This window comes from Lactuca virosa, chromosome 5 (genome assembly GCF_052849685.1).
Source record: "Lactuca virosa cultivar CGN04683 chromosome 5, Lactuca_virosa_CGN04683_v6, whole genome shotgun sequence".
Taxonomy (NCBI): Eukaryota; Viridiplantae; Streptophyta; class Magnoliopsida; order Asterales; family Asteraceae; genus Lactuca; species Lactuca virosa.
Genome location: NC_136430.1, coordinates 12,869,573 through 12,877,357, shown reverse-complemented (window position 1 = coordinate 12,877,357; position 7,785 = coordinate 12,869,573). Strand labels below are relative to the sequence as shown.

The window sequence follows — 7,785 nt, the reverse complement described above, 5'->3', positions numbered from 1 at the left end:
TCAAGGTGTGTTTTGGCATTTCTATCCCTAAGTGCCATGCATGGACGTAAAGTATGTGACTTTACGTGATAAATGAGCCTTAAGAGTGTAGATCTAGAGTTTGGGAAGGTTTTCTGCTTTGAAATCGTCTGAATGAGAAAATAGTCTGAATGGACTCGCCGAGTCGAGGAACCGACTCGAGGAGTCGGTTAGGGTTTGTCCCGATGAGCTGGCTATGCTATTACTCGACGAGTTAGGGGTTAACTCGATGAGTTGGACCCACACAAAGACTTATGAGGAACGACTGGACTCGACGAGTCACATGAGTGCACTCGGCGAGTCAGGTCAAACTGGGACTGTTGACTCGAGTTGAGTTCTGTTGACTTTAGGGTTTGGTCAACGTAAGTAATGAAGACCATGGAGGGGTAAAATGGTCTTTTACCCATTCCAAGAGTTAGAGAGAATGAGAGAACAACCTTTGGTGTAACTGAGTATGAGTGGAGTATTGATTAGAGATACGTATCTAATGTGTTAGGCGGAGGCTAGTTCGAGATTCCGGAGTACGAGACTTTTACTTGCTAGCTTACGAGGTGAGTCTTCTCACTATACTTACCTTGAGTGGTAACCTATGTGTGACCAGAGGGTCTTATGTGCAAATACTGTGTATTGAGATATCCTACTATTTGTCTTGTGATATGTATGATGTGTATTATATTGAGTTGCTGAGTTGAGGGACCGGAGGGTCCATCTGAGTTGTGGGGCCAGAGGGTCCCACTGAGACACATTTGACCAGAGGGTGTTATCTGAGTATAGCCATGAGAGGCTGATGAGATATGAGTGGTATTTTGGGGAACTCACTAAGCTTTATGCTTACCGTGTTATGTGTTATGTGTTATGTGTTTCAGGTACTTCTCAGGATCACGGGAAGGCGTCGGCGTGATTGTACACACTTGTTCATGATTATGTGGAGGATTCTGGGATTTGACTTTTGTTGGGAATTTATGTTGACATTTGAGACACTTATGGTTTTATGAAATATAATATATGTGTTTTATGTGTTTTATAATGAAAATTTTGGTTTGAAAATTTACGATGTTACAAGTTGGTATCAGAGCCTTGGTTTGAGGGATTCGGATACACCTTCGGGTATGTCTGGACTCAAACTGAGGATTTGAGAAAAAATTTCAAAAGAAATGAATTTTTCTAACAAGAGAAAGAGTTTAGAGAGAAATCGAGATGGAGCAGTGTGTACAATCAGCCAGAGCCCGAACGGTGATTTCCCAAAATACCCTTACTTAGTGTGTTATGAGATATTTATGAAATAATAGTGATGCATGCTAGAGAATGAGCTAGGTATTTCATATCTTACGGCTAGGGTTTCCTGATCTGTGATGCCTTAGCTTAGGAGTCGTTGCTACCTGTTATGTGCTTTGAGTATGTGCTAATGAGAGTAGTGAGATGGAACACTTAGAGAGAGAATTCTGAGACGAGAGTAGTCTGATATTCGTGAGAGATAGAGTACTTGGGAATTAGAATCCTAGGAGGAGGACTTTGGGTGACTACAGCCCGGGTGTGGAAGGTAGTATTGGGCATGTACTACTGAAAACACCAGATATGTATGCGACCCAAGTAAGAATCCCTAGGAAACTAAGGAACAAGTAGGGATGAGTGACTGAGTGTGAGTATGCTCGAGCGAGTCTCTAATGATTTTGTGTTGTGTTTCAGAGGCATCATGGAGGGTACACGCCACAAACCTGTAGGCAGTGGGACTAGTGATAATGAGATTCGGATGATGATTCACGAGGAGGTGGCCGCAAGTATCCGAGCAGAGATTCCCGAGATGTTTGGGTCTATTAAGACCACCCTGATTGAGACGTTCAATGAGCGATACGCTACTGTCACTGAGGCTGATGTTGCTGCCGCCACTGCATCTGTCGCTGCTGCTAGGCCACATGGAGGTGACTCGTTGCTGTTCCGGGAGTTCAGCAACACGAAGCCACCTGAGTTTGATGGGACACAGGATCCGATTGCTGCGATGAGATGGATCTCTGATATCGAGGGGTGTTTTTACACATGTTCATTCCCATATCACTTGAGAGTTCAGTTTGCGTTGAACCAGCTTCGCTTGGGAGCAAAGGACTGGTAGAAGTTTGTGACAGCCAGCTTTACCTCTACAGATCATGCTGCAGTGATATGGTAGAGGTTTATTCAGATGTTCCGAGACTTGTATGTTCCCCCGGTGGAAAGGGAACGTTTGGCACAGGAGTTTCTGTCTCTCAAGCAGAAGACAAAGTCAGTGACTGAGATTTCGAGGATGTTCCACGAGAGGGCGATGTTTTGCCCTGACTACGTGTCCACTGAGCAGGCACGTGTGAGCCGATATTTGAGCATACTGAGGAGGGATATACGAGAGTTCATGGCGAACTCGTCATACAGGACAATGGTCGAGCTTCAGGCCAATTCCAGGAGGAGGGAGATTGAGCTTGAGCTACAGACCAGGGAGGAGGAGGAGTCCCGGGGTAGGGACCGGAGGCCAGTGCAGTCGTAGCCGGCGACAAAGCGGGCTAAGCCCGCTGATACCAGAGCTGGGGGCCAGAAGGGCCGCACTTGTGGCAAGTGCGGCAATAGCCACTAGGGGTCATGTCGTGCGGGGATTTGCTACAAATATGGCAAGGAGGGGCACATGGAGAAGGATTGCCCCAAGGGGTTCTCGATTTGCTTCCATTGCAACAAGACCAGTCACCTGAAGGCCGAGTGCCCTCAGCTCGTGCAGGGATCAGCCCAGGAATCTGCACCTGCTTCTTTTCGTACTACTGAGAGTCGGCCAGCGAAGGTTGAGACACCGAGGGTTCGTGGGAGAGCCTTTCAGCTGACAGTGAAGGAGGTTCGCGCCGCACCTGACGTCGTAGCCGGTATGTATTCTTATTATTATTCTTTTGATATATTTTGTGCTTATACTGTGTTGTGTATAAGTACTTTTCTTGTGAGCTCTGTACCTGCTTTGGTGTTATTTGACTCGGGTACGAGTCGATCTTTTGTGTCCATAGCTTTTAGTCGTCACATCAGTACCCGATGTGAGGCGTTGAGTCGACCTCTGAGGGTTTCTATAGCCGACGAGCACGCATTTTTTGCTACTGACATGATCTGTGAGTGTATTCTAGAGATTTTTGGTGTTAAGTTTCTGATAGACCTGGTACCGATCGCTATGGGTGATGTTTGTGTCATAGTGGGCATGGATTGGTTGAGTCGTTTTGGAGCTGTGATAGACTGCAAGTGACAGTTAGTGACTACACGAGACCCTAGTGGGGGAGTACTGATATGTGCATACTTAGCTATGTATTTAGTATAGATTTTCATTATTTTTTAGCTAATTATTTACATATTATGGACAAAAGGTACTTAATATTGTTCAAATTGTATTTTCAGTCTAAAAGATATGCTCGGAAGAAAAAGGAAGCACAAGAAGCAGTTGGAAGTTCAGGAGTTGAAACAAAGAAGAAAAATGCCAAAAACAAGAAGAACTCGGCGAGTCAAAGCTTGACTCGACGAGTTGGATCGAGGATTCGAGAAGCTCTAGAAGTCCTTGCCGTACACGGATTTTTAATGAGGGACTCGACGAGTTGGGACCTTGACTCGACGAGTCACCTCTGTTTCCAGAAAAATATAAATAGGGACTTTGAGATCGAGATGGGGACTTCTCTGGAACCCTAGGAGGCTCAGATTGCGATTGAAGATACTGCTAGACCGAGAGAAGCTGAGGAATCAATCCTAAGTTCGTTTTTGAAGAGGATTAAGGCAAATTCTAATTCATTCTTATTTACGCTTTCGATTGAATCATGTTTGAACTAATTGAATTCGTTTTTGAGTTTGTTTTTACTGCAATTATGAACTAAAACCTTTATCTTCTGTTTAGGGTAGATGATTTTGTGAATATGGATTGATTTTACGGTTAGAATTAATTTTAATTGGTGATATTGTTTTGCTAAGCTTGTTAAAGAACCTCATAGATTAATAACAACTATTTTCTGTTAATAAATCAGTAATTAAATTGTATGAACATCTCTTAGTTATTAATTTCATATAATTTATGTGACCACATAGTTATATGTCTAGTAATAACGAATGTAAAACTAGAATTAACTAGAAGATAGGTAAATTAATACGTGAGCTTGTGTGATACACCATCAACAAGAGGTTAATTGAATCACCAATTCAATTAACCATTACAAGTCTTACTTAACCCGAATTAATCAACTAGGGAACTTATTAATTTAGACAACTGGCCACTGCTTGAATTAATCTGTTTTCTAAGGATTAGCAATAAGGAACGTGAACCTAATCATCTAAATCGGTAGCCAATGAAAAATTAATCTGATATATTTACCATAAAATCAACCATAGGATCAAATGACTCGAACCTAGACAGAAGCCCTTTTTATCATTGAATTTAGTTGCAATTTAATTGTTTAGCTGTTTAATTAATTGCTAGGTAAGTTTTAGTTAAGTTTCTAGTCTTGTAAAACTAGAGAAACCCCTCCTATTTTATTATTTGTTTTAGATAATATTAGTAATTAGTTTAATTTCCGTTCCCTGAGTTCGATACCCTACTTATTTAACTATACCACAATTTATAGGTCCACTGCCTTTGTGTGTCTAATTCGTAAGTGAAGAATAGGATAAAACTTAGTTCGTTTCACACACATCAAGTTTTTGGCGCCGTTGCCGGGGAACGGTTCAAAAATTACATCAAATTTCTAGTTTTATCGATCCTTTGTGTGGGAATTATCTTGCACAAAGTTATTTTTTTTAGTAAATTAGTCAGTAGTTCAAGTTTTAGTAGTTTTCTGTTTTTAGGATTATTATTAAAAAAAATTCTGTTTTTTAGCCTTGAACTCGCTGAGTGCAATCGAAGCTACTCGACGAGTCCATCGCTGAAACTCAGCTTCGTTTTTATTTTATTTTTGTTCTTTTTACGCGTGTTTTCTGTTTTAATTGCAGATCGTTTATGACCAGAGGAGGAGGTACACCTTTGGTTACACCACTTGAAGACCCGGAAGCAACTTTGAAGAAAAACAAGGGCAAGACCGTAGGAGAAACCGCAACATCAAAGAATTCGCCATTGAAGAATCTCAAATCTGTTTTTAGTAAGAAAAAGGACAAGAAAGTGGGAGAATCCAGCAATATTTCTGAGGCGAACGAAGACCCAAACAAGGACGATATCGTGTACGTCGATGAAGTTCCCATGGGCGAATGGAAGAAGATAATATGTGACGATACCGGACCGGGACTAGTGCAACCCATCATTCCCGCAACTGCCACCTTTGAACTTGAAGGCCACATACTTGCTCAACTTAAGGAAATTCCATTCTACGGGAAGGATCATGAGGACGCATACAAGCATCTTGACGAAGTCAATGACATAGCCGACTACTTCAATGTCCCTAATGTGGCTCGCAACACTGTCTTGCTTCGTATGCTACCTGTCACATTCAAGGGAGCTGCAAAGGATTGGCTGAAATGACTTCCCCCAGGATCCATCACTACATGGGCTAAACTGAAAGAAGATTTCATAGACCAGTTTTTCCCTCCTTCAAAAATAGCCAAGTTGAAGAAAGCCATAGCTAATTTTGAACAACAAGATGGAGAGTCACTATATGAGGCATGGGAAAGGTACAAAAGCTTACTGAGGAATTGCCCACATCACGATCTAAACAGCCAACAAGAAGTCTCCATTTTCTATGATGGAGTAAATGTGACAACTAGGCAACTCCTTGATTCCCAAGGACCACTCACGAAGAAAGCACCCCCGGTGATAAAGGCCCAAGGAATGAACTGATTCGGGGGGCGGTGAACTCAGTTAATGATAGCATGGCAGCAATGATGGCTAAACTAGAGAATTTGGATCGAAGAATGACTAAGATGGACCAATCCATCCATGCCATTAGGGTCGGTTGTGAGAATTGTAGAGGCCCCCATCTCACTAAAGATTGTGATCTGGACGAAAACAGGAATCGGAGGGTGCAAGTGTGCTATTCAAGTGGTGATAGGTATGATGACAATTGGCAAAAACCCAAAAAGGATTGGCTTCCTTATGATGAGTACAAAAAGGCAAAGGAGGAGAAATTTAAGCAAAAAGAAAGGGGCTATTATCAAAAAGAGGAACCGGTGCTGGAGAAGAAAGCTGACTGGGAAGATATGTTTATAAGATTTGTAGCTGCGTCTGAGAATAGGCATAATGATTCAGACGCTAAAATAAGAGAGCAACGAAATATGCTTAGAGAACATCAAGCTATGATGAAGGATCAGCAAAATATGCTTAGGAATCAGCAAGCATCTATTCATAACATCGAAAAACAGCTAGGTGAGCTTGCACAACAAATCAACCAAAGAGCACCCGGTGAACTTCCTAGCAATACCGAGCAAAATCCAATAATAGCGCATGTGAATGCAATAACAACAGATTCTGAGCCAATTTACACTCCTCTGACCGCTATCCAGAAGAATCCCAACAAAGTGCAAACAGAAGAAGAAAGCAGCTGGGATTTGAGTAAACCCGACTCGACTCGCCGAGTTGCCATCATGGACTCGACGAGTCGACAACCTGATACCAAAAACTGCTCTCTTTTGAAGCCTTACCGACCCTCGTTGCCATTTCCGAGCCGAGCCATACCTGATGAGCATATTCAAGAATATAGGAGGTTTATGGAGCATATAAAGGCACTCCAAGTAAATATTATGTTTGTTGAAACGATATTACAAACACCGAAATATGGTAGTTTACTTAAAAACCTCTTTACCACTAGAAGAAATATAGAAGATGTTGCTGAAATAGTGCTAAGTGAACTGCCAGAAAAGAGGGGCGATTCGGGAAGCATCACCGTACCTTGTCAATTTGGGAACATAATGACCACACGAGCATTGATAGATTCGGGTGCAAGCATTAATATTATGCCATATTCCTTCTTCCAAAAGTTAAACCTTCCAGTCTCAAAGCCTAGTCAAATGAAGATTCATCTAGCCGACAAAATGATAATACATCCAATGGGAGTATGTGAAGATCTCCTTATCAAAATTGATAAATTATTATTTCTGGTTCACTTTATAATATTAGACATGGAGGAGGACTCTAGAGTACCAATCATTCTTGGGCGGCCATTCTTGAATACCACTTGTGCCTTTGTAGACATGCGTGAATCTACGCTAACATTAAGGGTGGGAGATGATTCGGTAATTTTTGAAGCAGAGGAAAAGGAGAAGCCCAAAGAGTCAAAAGAAGATAAGGTTTCCTCAATAATTTTAGGTGATGAAGTATTGGAGAGAGAACTTGCTTACTTACAAGAGGTCAATCCAAACCAATTCTTATTATCCTTGGAAAAGAATTCTGATGTCGAGGGAGATCTGGAGGAGATAGAAAGGCTGATCAAGGAAGCTGACTGCAAAGAAAACCTCAAAAGTGTTGAAAACTCTCTGACTCGCCGAATCGTATCTGCTGACTCGACGAGTACCTGCGAAAATTCCCAATCTGCTGGACATGATAGTCTGCAAGCCATTAGTACCCTTTGTGAACCAGATGTGCAAGTTTTGCATGATTACTTGAAGAATCCTCTTAAGAGAAACAAGGTTGTTAAAGATCGTATCGACTTTGAGGATGCACATTTGTCTTTTCTTGAAGCAATGGTAGAGAATGATGTGGCTGTTCAAGAAAAGGATGGAGGGAGTTTGGAAGATAAAGGGGATCTTAAAAATGTGAATGGTGATAATCATACCTCTTCTATTAAATCACATATGCTAGATCGAGAAGAGATG

The 7,785-nt window shown here is 41.8% G+C and overlaps 1 non-coding gene across 1 annotated transcript; it reads right to left on the bottom strand.

The window, feature by feature from the left end:
• Positions 1–5,581: 5,581 nt before the first annotated feature.
• LOC145118024 (small nucleolar RNA R71) lies at positions 5,582–5,688 on the bottom strand. Its single transcript, XR_013713009.1, has one exon. It is a non-coding gene; the product is annotated as a small nucleolar RNA R71 (small nucleolar RNA).
• Between the last annotated feature and the right edge of the window lie 2,097 nt (positions 5,689–7,785).